This window comes from Leuresthes tenuis, unplaced genomic scaffold (genome assembly GCF_036924035.1).
Source record: "Leuresthes tenuis unplaced genomic scaffold, fLeuTen1.0.hap1 SCAF_20, whole genome shotgun sequence".
NCBI classification, from domain to species: domain Eukaryota; kingdom Metazoa; phylum Chordata; class Actinopteri; order Atheriniformes; family Atherinopsidae; genus Leuresthes; species Leuresthes tenuis.
The window spans coordinates 23636402-23650085 of record NW_027325374.1 but is presented as its reverse complement, the minus strand read 5'-3'; the positions used below and the strand labels follow the sequence as shown (position 1 = coordinate 23650085).

The 13684-nt window shown below is 41.5% G+C and overlaps 1 non-coding gene and 1 pseudogene across 1 annotated transcript; one reads left to right on the top strand and one right to left on the bottom strand.

Annotated features, from left to right (window-relative positions):
- The first annotated feature begins 7115 nt into the window (after positions 1-7115).
- LOC140279083 (U2 spliceosomal RNA) lies at positions 7116-7285 on the top strand (annotated as a pseudogene).
- Positions 7286-10555: 3270 nt separating this feature from the next.
- LOC140279065 (U5 spliceosomal RNA) lies at positions 10556-10669 on the bottom strand. Its single transcript, XR_011909267.1, has one exon. It is a non-coding gene; the product is annotated as a U5 spliceosomal RNA (small nuclear RNA).
- Positions 10670-13684: the final 3015 nt, after the last annotated feature.

Below are 13684 nucleotides of genomic sequence, written 5' to 3'. Positions count from 1 at the left end.
AGGGCCCAGGCCCAGCACCACCACCCACGCCAGAGCGGCCCGGCCACCCGGCATAGAGCCAGCAGCCATCACCCCAAGGCCCCTAAGGGACCCCGCCCCACACCGCAAGACAGCCCCACCCGCAAGCCCCCAAAACTGCCCTCCAAGCCCTACACACAGTCCCCCCCAGCAATGACCAACCCGGTCCCCACGACCCGAGAGACCACCAGACGCCCGAAGCCACACAGCCCCCCCCAGCGCACATCCAACCGCCCAGAACGACGGGACAGCAACCCACTACCACCACTATGTGATAAAGCTAATCAGAGGGGACCAGAAAGAATGAAATTCAGCCAATTTATGTTTTGACGAGGCAGACATTGTTTCCATGCTAATATAATCTAAAAGAAAATTTCTAAACTGGTTAATACACAGATTGTTCTTCGCTTTCCAGTTCATGAGAAAAGTTTTCTTTACGATACATAACACTGTGAGAACCATGTGTGCTGAGTTAATTTCCATGTTGATGTTGTCTAAGTCACCCAGTATGCACAGTGTGGGGCATGCAGGGATGCTACACTTTAGCCATGTTGATAGGTCCTCACAGACTTCAAGCCAGAACTTCTGGACAGGCGCACAGAACCACAAAGCGTGTGCATAATCATCAGGTGTGTTATCTGTGCAATGTGAGCAGATGTTTGAGTGTGTTAGACCCATCCTGAACATCCTTTGTCCTGTATAGTGTGTTCTATGAAGGATTTTGTATTATATGAGCTGTAAATTAGGATTTCGAGTCATTCTGAAGGTGTTCAAACATATTTGTGGCCAGAAGCTATGACTAGAACTGATGGATAAATATGCCTCCCATTTTGAGGATGGAAGAGACATTGTGTCATCTATTCTAGACAATAATTTATATATTTTTGATAGTAGTTTTGGGGTGCAGATGCTTAGAAATTCTGCTACCCTAGTCGGGAGTTGTAAGTCTGGTTGGTGGAGGATATATTTCTTTGTTATTATAGACTTAAGTTGTTGATATTCTATGAATTCATTGCTGCCTATCTTGTGTTGTGATATGAGCTCATCAAATGAAATAAAATTTCCATTTTGGATTATATGTTCCAGATGTTTGATTCCTTTGATCTTCCACTGAGTAAAGTTTAGCATTTTTTTTGTTTTGCAGTATGTCAGGATTGTTCCAGATGGGTGTAAGCTTACATGGGACAATTGAAGACTTTGTTATTTTAAGAAATTCCCACCAGGCTGTCAGAGAGGTGCTGATGTTAATGCTTTTGAAACATTTGTGATTTTTTACGTTTTGACTAATAAGTGGCAGGTCAGATATTTCCAGATTATCACACAATGCTTGTTCTATATTTATCCATGGTTCATCTATTGGGCTAGGTTTAAACCATTTTGATATATACTGTAACCTATTGGCTAAGGAGTAGTGCTGAAAATTAGGTAAATCTAATCCACCACAGTCCTTGGTCTTCTGTAGGGTTTTTAAACTAATACGTGGTGGTTTGTTTTTCCACAGAAATTTGGAGATGCATGAATCTACTGACTTAAACCAAGTAGCAGATGGTTTTATGGGGATCATTGAGAACAAATAATTAACTTTTGGTAGTATCATCATTTTAATGGTTGTAACTCTCCCCATAAGTGATATAGGTAAGGACTTCCAACGAGAGAGATCGTTCTCTACTGTCTTTAATAATTGCACATAATTTAGCTTTGTTAGCTCTAAGAGCCTGGAGGAAATGTTTATGCCTAAATATATAATATTTCCTGACTGTAAAGTGATCATTCTGGACTCTACAGTTAATGGGCAGAACTGTGGTCTTAGACCAATTGATAGAGTAGTCAGAAATTGCTGAGAATTTATTTATGAGTGTGATCGTGTGAGTGAGAGACGTTTGAGAGCTCTGAAGGAAAAGTAAAACATCATCAGCATAAAGACTTATTTTATGCTCAATATTTTGGGGTTGGATGCCTTTAATATTTCTATCTTGTCTGATAGCAGCTGCTAAAGGTTCGATGAAAATAGCAAACAGTGAGGGAGAAAGTGGGCAACCCTGTCTTCTACCTCTCTGCAGACTGAAGCTTGGAGAGGTTTGATCATTTGTCCTGACACACGCATTTGGGGAGCTATATAATATCCTTATCAAGTTGATGAAGTGTGACCCAAACCCAAATTTGTTTAATGCTGCGAATAAAAATTTCCAGTTCAATCCATCAAATGCTTTTTCTGCATCTAGAGAGTCGATTGTGGTTTCCAAGTTGTTGATGGTAGAATAGTCTGTGAGTCTACGAGATCAAATGAAACGTAGAATTTGAAAAGTGACAAATGAACGAAGACCCAAGGAGTTGAGTCGTAAATTAATCAATACTGTTTCCTGTGTGAGGATCCGTCAGCCGAGGAGTTGAGTCATGAACGAATCAATACTGTTTCCTGTGCGAGGACCCGTCACCCGAGGAGTTGAGTCGTGAACGAATCAATATTGTTTCCTGTCCTGCTGACTGAGCTTATGAAGCTGCCGCCTGTCATGTGGTGAGGAAGGGTACTGCATGAAAATGAACGAATCACTCACTGAGACAACTCGTTACTCCCGAGTCATATAAAACATTAGTTCATATCGAACGAATCGCTCATGAACGACACATCACTATCTATTTGACGAGTTATGCATGAATTCGGATTTTGCAATAAAATTAATTCCTTCTCTCAAACCAAGTTCAAACTGCTTTGTCCTTCATATTTATCTACTTCTAATCTAGTTTCAACAATAAACAACAAACTTTGTATTATGAGAAAGAACCAGACTCTTTCTTCAGGAATCCGAAAATAAGCTCTATTTTACGAGTTATGCACAAATTCGGATTCTCCTATAAAACGAATTCCTTAACTCAAACCAAGTTAAGACTGCTTTGTCCTTCATATTTATTCATGTCTAATCAAGTTTCAACGATAAACAACGTTGTACTTTGTAGAATGAGAAAGAACTTCTTCAGGAATAAGCATCTCTCGACATATGACGAAATACAGATTTTGCTATAAAATTAATTCCTTCTATCAGCCTGACTTAAAACTGTTTGTCCTCCTTATTTATCCACTTCAAATCAAGTTTCAACAATTAAAAAAATGTTGTAGTTTGAGAAAGAACAACTTAATCTTCAGCAATCAGTATAAAAAGAGGGTAAGAAAAGGTGCAAATGCCAACCATACATCACTAAAAGGTGGAGCGGAAGTATTTGGCTGCAAGTATGTTCGACCATAATTTGTAAAAAGCGGGTAAGAAAAGGTTAGAATGCCCGACTATATATTAACAAAAGCGGGAGGAGAGGTCTTCGGATGAGAGTGGGTGAGAATTTCCAACCATAATCTATAAAATGCGGTGAAAAAAAAGGTGTGAATGCCCCATAGAACACTAAAAGTTGGAGCGGAAGTGTTCGGCTGCAAGAAGGTGTGAATGTCCGACTATATTCGGTGAAAAGCAGGTGAAGCAAGGTCTGAATGCCCAACCTTACATCATCAAAAGCGAGATCAGAGGTGTTTGGCTGCAAGAAGGCCATAGTTTGCCAAAAGCGGCTAAGGTCCGAATGACCGACTAAATATCAACAAAAGTGGGGGCAGAGGTGTTCAGCTGCAAGCTGTATAAAATGAATTCCTTCACTCAAACTATGTTAAAACTGCTTTTAACTTCATATTTATCAATGTCTAGATCGACTTCAACAAAGAACAACATTGGATTTTGCAGTAGAAGAAAGAGCAACACTGATGGATCAGGAATCCGAGAATAAGCTTATTTTCATACGTTCTGCATGATTTGGGATTTTATGTATAAAATGAATTCCTTCACTCAAACCAAGTGAAAACTGCTTTGTCCTTCATATTTATCAATGTCTAGATCGACTTCAACAAAGAACAACATTGGATTTTGCAGTAGAAGAAAGAGCAACACTGATGGATCAGGAATCCGAGAATAAGCTTATTTTAATACGTTCTGCGTGATTTGGGATTTTATGTATAAAATGAATTCCTTCACTCAAACCAAGTGGAAACTGCTTTGTCCTTCATATTTATCAATGTCTACATCGATTTCAACAAACAACAAGGTTGTATTTTGCAGTATAGGAAAGAGCAACACTGGAGGATCAGGAATCCGAGAAAAAGCTTACTTTCATGAGTTCTGCATGATTTCGGTTTTTCCTATAAAATGAATTGCTTTGCTCAAACCAAGTTAAAATTTCTTTGTCCTTCATAGTTATCCATGTCTAAAAATGTATCAAGCATAAAGTTCCTCATATTACCCTGAATGAGAAAGAAGCATCCATTTGGTTGAGCAATGCATTCCTTTTGAGGAGTTATGCATGATTTCGGATTTTGCTATAAAATTAATTCCTTCACTCAAATCAAGTGGAAACTGCTTTGTCCTTCAATGTCTAGATTGATTTCAACTTCTTCTACTGCAAAGTCTAATGTTGTTCTTTGTTGAAGTCGATCTAGACATTGATAAATATGAAGGTAAAAGCAGTTTTAACATAGTTTGAGTGAAGGAATTCATTTTAAAACAAAATCCCAAAACATGCAGAACACATGAAAAGCTTTTTCTCGGATTCCTGATCCTTCAGTGTTGCTCTTTCTTATATTGCAAAGTACAACATGGTTTTTTGTTTTGTTTAAATCTATCTCGACATTGATAAATATGGAAGGACAAAGCAGTTTTAACTTGGTTTGAGCAAAGCAATTCATTTTATAGCAAAATCCGAAATCGTGTAGAACTCATGAAAGTAAGCTTATACTCGGATTCCTGAAACTTTAGATTTTCTCTTATTTTACTGCAAAGTAAAACGTTTTTTTGTTTGTTTAAATCTTTCTAGACATGGTAAATATGAAGGACAAATCAGTTTTAACATAGTTTGAGTGAAGGAATGCATTTTATAAGCAAAATCCCAAATCATGCAAAACTCACGAAAAGCTTTTTCTCGCTTTTCACTGCTTTTTACAAACTTTGGTCGGACCTTCACACTTTCTTGCAGCCGAACACCTCCGCTTCCGCTTCTGATGGTGTATATTCGGACATTCGAACCTTTTCTTACCCGCTTCTTACAAACCATGGTCGTATTTTCACACCTTCTTGCAGCCGAACACCACCTCTCCCGCTTTTGATGATGTATGGTCCAGCATTCTTACCTTTTCTAACACATTTTTCAGCCATTATGGTCGGACATTCACACCTACTCACAGCCGAACACTTCCGCACCCGCATTTGATGGTGTATATTCGGGCATTCTCACCCTTTCTCATCAGCTTTTTGCATATTATGATCTGACATCCACACCTACTTGCAGTCGAACAGCTCTGCTCTGGCTTTTGATTATGCCAGAGCATAATTGGATATTCGAACCTTTTCTTAACTCCTTTATACAAACTTTGGTCGGACGTTCACACCTTCTTGCAGCCGAACACCTCCGCTTCCGCTTTTGATGGTATATATTCGGGCATTCGAACCTTTTCTTATCCGCTTTTTACAAACCATGGGTGGACTTTCACACCTTCTTGTAGCCGAACATCTCCGCTCCCGCTATTGATTGTGTACAGTTTGGGTATTTTAAACTTTTCTTACCCGCTTTTTACCTACCAACTATGGTCGGACATTCACACCGTCTTACAGCGGAACACCTCCGCTCCCGCTTTTGATGGTGTATAGTTAGGCATTCGAACCTTTTCTTACCCGCTTTTTACCAACTATGGTCAGACATTCACACCGTCTTACAGCGGAACACCTCCGCTCCCGCTTTTGATGGTGTATGATCGGGCATTCGAACCATTTCTTACCCGCCTTTTACAAATTATGGTTGGACATTCAGACCTTCTTGCAGCCGAAAACCTCCGCTTCCGCTTTTGATGGTATATATTCGGGCATTCGAACCTTTTCTTACCCGCTTTTTACAAACCATGGTCGGACTTTCATACCTTCTTATAGCAGAACAACTCCGCTCCCGCTTTTGATTGTGCACAAACGGGTATTTTAACCTTTTCTTACCCGCTTTTTACCAACTATGGTCGGACATTCACATCTTATTACAGCGGAACACCTCCAATCCCTCTTTTGATGGTGTATGTTCGGGCATTCGAACCTTTTCTTACCCGCTTTTTACAAACTATGGTCGGATATTCAAACCTTCTTGTAGCCGAACAAATCCACTCCTGCTTTTGATGATGTATGGTTGGACATTCGAACCTACATGTTGCCCGCTTTTCATTAAATATGGGTGGACTTTCAAACCTTCTTGCAGCTGAACACTTCCGCTCCCTGTTTTGATCATGTATGGTTTGACAGTCGCACCTTTTCTCACCCGCTTTTTGCAAACTATGGTTGGCCATTCACAGCTTCCTCTCCACCATACTTGTATTGTGGGATATTCACACCCACTTGCATCCGAAGACCCCACTTTTGTTGATATTTAGTCGTCATTTGGCAAACTATGGCCTTCTTGCAGCCAAACACCTCTGATCTCGCTTTTGATGATGTAAGGTTGGGCATTCAGACCTTGCTTCACCTGCTTTTCACCAAATATAGTCGGACATTCACACCTTCTTGCAGCCGAACACTTCCGCTCCACCTTTTAGTGTTCTATTACACCTTTTTTTTCACCGTATTTTATAGATTATGGTTGGAAATTCTCAACCACTCTCATCCGAAGACCTCTCCTCCCGCTTTTGTTAATTTATTTGAACTTTAGTCGGACATTCACACCTACTTGCAGCTGAACCACCTCCGCTCCCTGTTTTGATCATGTATGGTCTGGCAATACAATACTACCTTTTCTTACCCGTTTGTGAGTAATTATGGCTGGACATGCAGAGTGACTTCTCTTAGTAGAGTCACCTTACTTGTTGCGACTGTGCCGATGTTCGAAGCTGGAGTGCAAAGTTGTTGCTTGAATGGTGCTCGCTGGAACGTCGGGAGTGCAAAGTTATACCATTTAAAAGGGCTGAAGAGTGCTCAGTGCAGCGGGTGGGCGGAGGTGCAAAGTGACACTCTGGCCACCTATGGCCATAAAAAGAACACCGCCACAAGTGCGCATTGTTCCAGGAAGGGCCCTCGGACGTGAACCAGTGGACAGTTATCGCTTCTCGGCCTTTTGGCTAAGATCAAGTGTAGTATCTGATAAAGCCTGTATACGAGGACTACATATTAAATGGATTTTTAGCAATAGGAATTGAAAAAGGAGCTTGCTCCGTTCACTCCAAGCATCAACCCGGTACTGCAGTGCCGCTGGGAACGGTGCGCTCTTCTCTGCTCTTGTGAAAAAGCAAACAGCGGTGCAGGATAGAAGTTTCAGGGAGCCCAAGATGAAATTTTCTTTTACTCTGCTGAGAAAAGAGAGTGAATGCGAAGTAGACTTTAACACGGCTCTGGGAGCGAGCCGAGTGCGGGCTAACCGGGAGAATTGCTTGAAAGAAACGTGACACAGAATGAGCGGTCAGAAGAAAGCCTCAATACGGTGTTCCCGTGGTGTTTGTGGCTGCCTTGTCTTTTGCACAGAGTAAAAGACAAGGCAGCCATCGAATAGGGCCCGATTGTTCCTACTTGGTCAGCCGAGGAGCAAGGGAGGGAGCAAGCGTCTCAACCAAACAAAGCTCACCAAGTAGGCACAATCGGGACCTATTCGATGGCTGCAACACCTGAAAGAGATATTGATGCGAGACCCGATCAAAAGCTTTTTCAAAGTCTAAATTTAAGATGACAAGCCGTGTGTTTCTGTCTCTAGCGTAATCAATGATGTCTCAAATCAGTACGAGGCTGTCGGTGAGTTTTCTCCCTGAGATGGCACAAGCCTGGTCTGGGTGAATTACCTCCTCTAAAACAGAGGACATCCGTGTCGCTAAAATCTAAAAAAGTTTACAGTCAAAGTTTAAAAGTGTGATGGGCCTCCAATTCTTTAGGTCAGTCTTATCATTTTTTTATAAAGTAGAGTCACTATTCCCACTCTAAAACTGTCAGGCAGTCGGTCGAGTTTTTCAAAAATCTTTAAAAACATCTAAAATGTCTGATGATAAGAAGTCCCAAAAGGTCAGATAGAATTCTGCAGGAAGCCCATCTAAACCCGGAGCTCGACTTCTCTTTCAACCTGTTAGGCATTTTTTTAACTCTAAAGCAGTAAAATCCTGTGTCAAGTGTGCATTCTCTTTTACGGTTTTGTCAACGAATTTTAAATTTTCTGCCGATGTTTCCAAGTGCACTGGTTTCTCTTTGTACATGTTACTATAAAAGGTATGTACAGTTTCAATCATCTCTTGTGTGGATTTTGTTAAAAACCCATCTTCTCTTTTTAGACTTTGAATACACTCCTTTTTATTTATAACTTTCTTAAAAAAGTACCGTGTGCATTTTTCACCTTCCTCAATTTCCTGCTCCCTGCTTCTTACAAAAATTCCTTTACTCTTTATTTCTGCTAAAACTGACATTTCCTTTTTGACATCTTTGATTTCTTCATTAAAGTCTATGCCACACTGATTTAGTTTAAAGTAGCCCTGTAAGCGTTTCTGTAGTCCCATCATACATCTATTCTCTTTCCTTTTTTTACGTTTACCTTGCTGTTTAAAAAAAGTCTGGGTCATTTCCTTTACCATTTCCCACCATTGTGCATGTGTTTCGTAGAGGACTTGAAGGGTCTGCCACTCTTTATAACATTCCCTGTACTGACTGACTATGATTTCATCCTCCAACAGGGAACAGTTGAGTTTCCACAGACCACTTCCTACCGTCACACCAGAAGGGGGTGAAAGGGTGCAGGAGAGCATAAGGTGGTCTGAAAAGAAAACAGGGGTTAATCTAACATCAGTGGGTGGGCAATCTCTAGTAAAGAAATAATCAATGCCAGAGGTTCTGGTGCCATCATGACTAAACCAGGTGAAGCACTCCTCTCTGGGATGCATGGTTTTAAAACAGTCAGTAAGCTTAAAATCCCTGCATATGCCCTGAAGTAAAATCGAAGTCTTATCAACTTTAAAATCTCCCCCTGCTCTTTTTCTATCTTTCCTGGTCAAGATACAGTTAAAATCCCCTCCTACAACTAAAGGTACTTGCCCTAGCATGTAAAGCTGTATATCTTCTAAAAGGTCATACCTGTCATTTTTTCCATTGAAACCATAAATATTTAAGAGGTTAAAGTCTTGCTAAAAGTGTGCTAAAAGTGCCCGTCCGTCTCTCACCACTGTGCTACCTTTCACCAGAACATGCGGATTTTTAATTAGAATGGCCAGACCATCATTTTTATTTTGATTTGAGCCACTCCATATCGATAAATGGGGCCACATTTCCTCCCATTGTCTATGGTTTTTTAAAAAAGGTAGTCCACATTCTTGTATTAAAAACACATCTGATTTTATGGAGTCTAAGATGGATAAAATACTCTGGGCTCTTGTCTTTGATTTCACACTTCTCACATTTAGTGTTGAGAAGGTGAGAACCATTAAAAGGATAAAGGAAAGTAGGTATGTCATTTTCGTTTTTCTAAGTTATCAAAACAAATTACACACAGGTTATTTCTTGGGAAACTAGCTCTTCCTTCATTTCTTTAGGTGAAAAGTGAGTAGGGTGATCTATATTTCCTTTTTGGACTCTCGGTGTTGGCCTCTGACGCAATGTTGTATATAACTTTGAGTCCCTGGGGGTTGATTGTAGAGCTAAAGTTAAAAAGGAGACCTCATTTGGTGAGTCGGAGGGGAAGACTCTAGGTTCTTCCACTGAAGAACTGTCTGAAAGGGACCTAACCCTTCCCCTCTTCTCTGATACCACTGGGGAATCAGAGGACAACTCAGATGCCGTCCTCTTCGGCTGTTGACCTTCGGGGAGATGAGTATCTTCACTAGACTCACCTGTCTGCTCTTCCTCCTCATTTAGCGTAGCTCCACCCTCTGCCTGTGAATTCTCACAGACTTCAGCACTGAGTGGTGAGGCCTCTACAGGCCCCTCCCCTTTTTGCTCCTCACTTCCAATCCAAGCTTTTGGCGGGAAGTTTGAATTTATTGGGTCAACCTCTTCACTTTGTCCACTAACTGCCACCTCTGGTTCTTCTCTTTGTTGGCTTGACTGTGGCTTTACCGTCTTTAATTTGTTGGCAAAAGATTTAGGGCAATCTCTGAAGAGGTGATTTAATTCTCCACACAGATTACATTTCCTGCCATTTGGACACTCTCCAAAAGTGTGCCCAATTTCTCTGCACTTCCCACAAATCACCTTGGTACAAGCCTCAACCAGGTGCCCATGCTCACCGCACTTGCGGCAGAGCTTGGGCTGCCCCTGGTAGTGGATGTAACCTCGGTTTTCGAAGTGGCCAGAGTGTCACTTTGCATCTCCGCCCACCCGCTGCACTGAGCACTCTTCAGCCCTTTTAAATGGTATAACTTTGCACTCCCGCACGCTCCAGCGAGCACCATTCAAGCAACAACTTTGCACTCCAGCTTCGAACATCGGCACAGTCACAACAAGTAAGGCGACTCTACTCAGAGAAGTCACTCTGCACAGTAACAAGATTTCTTTTGCACAGACAGAAAGGGCTTCACCCGCAAAGGTAAAGCCTGCCAAAAATAGAAACAACTCATTAGTGCTGTTCTCCACGGAAATCTTTACTAAAAGGCGAAAGACTTATACATTATGAAGAGAAACCAGATTACGATTATCCGTCACTGCGGGAGCAGGGCATCAGGCTAGTTGGCATAGCCACCTTCCCCATGGTGAGCTTTGCTTGGTTGAGACGCTTGCTCCCCACCTTGCTCCTCGGCTGACCAAGTAGGAACAATCGGGCCCTATTCGATGGCTGCCTTGTCTTTTACTCTGTGCAAAAGACAAGGCAGCCACAAACACCACGGGAACACCGTATTAAGGCTTTGTTCTGACCGCTCATTCGGTGTCGCGTTTCTTTCAAGCAATTCTCCTGGTTAGCCCGCACTCGGCTCGCTCCCAGAGCCGTGTTAAAGTCTGCTTCGCATTAACTCTCTTTTCTCAGCAGACTCTTGGGATTTTATCTATAAAATGAATTCCTTCACTCAAACTATGTTAAAACAGCTTTGTCCTTCATATTTACCATGTCTAGAAAGATTTAAACAAAAAAAAACAACGTTGTACTTTGCAGTAAAAGAAAGAGCAGGAGGAGCAGGAGTTTCAGGAATCGGAGAATAAGCTTACTTTCATGAGTTTTTCACGATTTTGGATTTTGCTATAAAATGAATTCCTTCACTCAAACTAAATTAAAACTGCTAAACTGCTAATCTGTTACATGTAAGGCAGATGTCAAATTCACCGAAATAGGATCTAAGGGTATTCGGCCAATCGAGCTGTAGCAGCTTCGGTAAAAGAGTATAAGTTGAAGAGTTTGTGAATAAAGGTGTGCGCACACATAGTGAGCTGTAGGAAAATAGGCAGGGAGCAATGCCGGCTGGGATATATATGTTCTTGTATGTTGTCTGACTGTTTGATTTGAATAAGTTGTGTAAGTGTCCTTTTGAATGTTACATCTTTGGGCTTTGACACGCTTCACTGTGGTTGTTAACTGTGTGGTGTGTCCTGAAATGTTATATGTTTGGGCTGTGTGACATGCTTAATGCTTGTCAGTAGCTACCCACTTATTCATATATAGCAACTGACAACATAAGAAGTCCGGACATACTTTGATAGTAGTTGTAGAAGTATCCTTATTGATAATAGATAAACTAATTCATAGTGATAGAACAGTAGATGAACAGGTGCCTGCACATGTCTCACGAAAATAAAATGCGTGTATGATTGCTGACGGCAGAGCAATACTGCCAAAATTATGAGTTCTTGTGGCAAACTTGATTCAGTGTCTTGACGTGTATATGCTGTTTCGCTGACTTGATTGTCAAAAGAAATAAAGTGTGTTTGATAAGATCCGACCATTTTATTACGGGAGGATCAGTATGTATGGATTCTGATGTGACTGATGTCCACCAATAATTACTGAAAAATGGGTAAGAAAAGGTGCGAATGCCCAACCATACATCATCAAAAGAGGGAGCGGAGGTGTTCCACTGTAAGACGGTGTGAATGTCCGACCATAGTTGGTAAAAAAGCGGGTAAGAAAAGGTTAAAATACCCGACTGTACACAATCAATAGCGGGAGCGGAGTTGTTTGGCTACAAGAAGGTGTGAAAGTCCGACCATGGTTTGTAAAAAGCGGGTAAGAAAAGGTGCGAATGCCCGGCAATTTATGATCAAAAGAGGGAGAGGAGGTTTTCGGCTGAAAGAAGGTCTGAATGTCCACCCAAAATTCCTGAAAAATGGGTAAGAAAAGGGTGCGAGTGCTCAACCATACATCATCAAAAGCAGGAGTGGAGGTGTTCGGCTAAAAGAAGGTTTGAATGTCCATCAATAATTGCTTTAAAACATGAAAGAAAATTTTCGAATATCAAACCGCACATGATCATAAGTGGGAGAGGAGGTGTTCAGCTGCAAGAAGGTGTGAATGTCCACCCATAATTACTGAAAAATGGGTAAGAAAAGGTGCGAATGCCCAACCATACATCAACAAAAGCAGGAGTGGATGTGTTCGGCTACAAGAAGATTTGAATGTCCGACCATAGTTTGTAAAAAGCGGGTAAGAAAAGGTTCGAATGCCCGAATAAATACCATCAAAAGCGGAAGCGGAGGTGTTCGGCTGCAAGAAGGTGTGAATGTCCGACCATAGTTTGTAAAAGGCGGGTAAGAAAAGGTTTGAATTTCCCAACATACACCATCAAAAGAGGGAGCGGAGGTGTTTTGCTGTAAGAAGGTGTGAATGTCCGACCATAGTTTGTAAAAAATGTGTAAGAAAAGGTTAAAATACCCGACTGTACACAATCAAAAGAGGGAGCGGAGTTGTTCCGCTAAGAGAAGGTGTGAAAGTCCGACCATGGTTTGTAAAAAGCGGGTAAGAACAGGCTCGAATATCCAACCAAACATAATCAAAAGCGGAAGCAGAGCTGTTCGACTGCAAGTAGGTGTGAATGTCAGATCATAATTTGCAAAAAGCTGATGAGAAAGGGTGAGAATGCCCGACTATACACCATCGAATGCGGTAGCGGAGTTGTTCGGCTGTGAGTAGGTGTGAATCTCCGACCATAATTGCTGAAAAATGTGTTAGACAAGGTAAGAATGCCGGTCCATACATCATCAAAAGCGGGAGAGATGGTGTTCGGCTTAAAGTAGGTGTGAATGTCCAGCCATAATTACTCACAAATGGGTAAGAAAAGGTAGCATTGCCAGACCATACATGATCAAAACAGGGAGCGGAGTTGGTTCAGCTGCAAGAAGGTGTGAATGTCCGACTAAAGTTTGTAAAAAGCGGGTAAGAAAAGGTGCGAATGCCCGACAACGTATGATCAAAAGAGGGAGCGGAGGTGTTCGGCTGCAAGAAGGTCTGAATATCCAACCATAATTTGTAAAAACCGTGAAGAAAAGGCTCGAAAGCCCGACTATACACCATCAAAAGCGGGAGCAGAGGTGTTCAGCTGCAAGAAGGTGTGAATGTCCACCCATAATTACTGAAAAATGGGTAAGAAAAGGTTAGAATGTCCGACTATACACCATCAAAAGCGGGAGCGGAGGTGTTCCGCTGTAAGACGGTGTGAATGTCCGACCATAGTTGGTAAAAAGTGGGTAAGAAAAGGTTCGAATTCCCAAATATATACCAT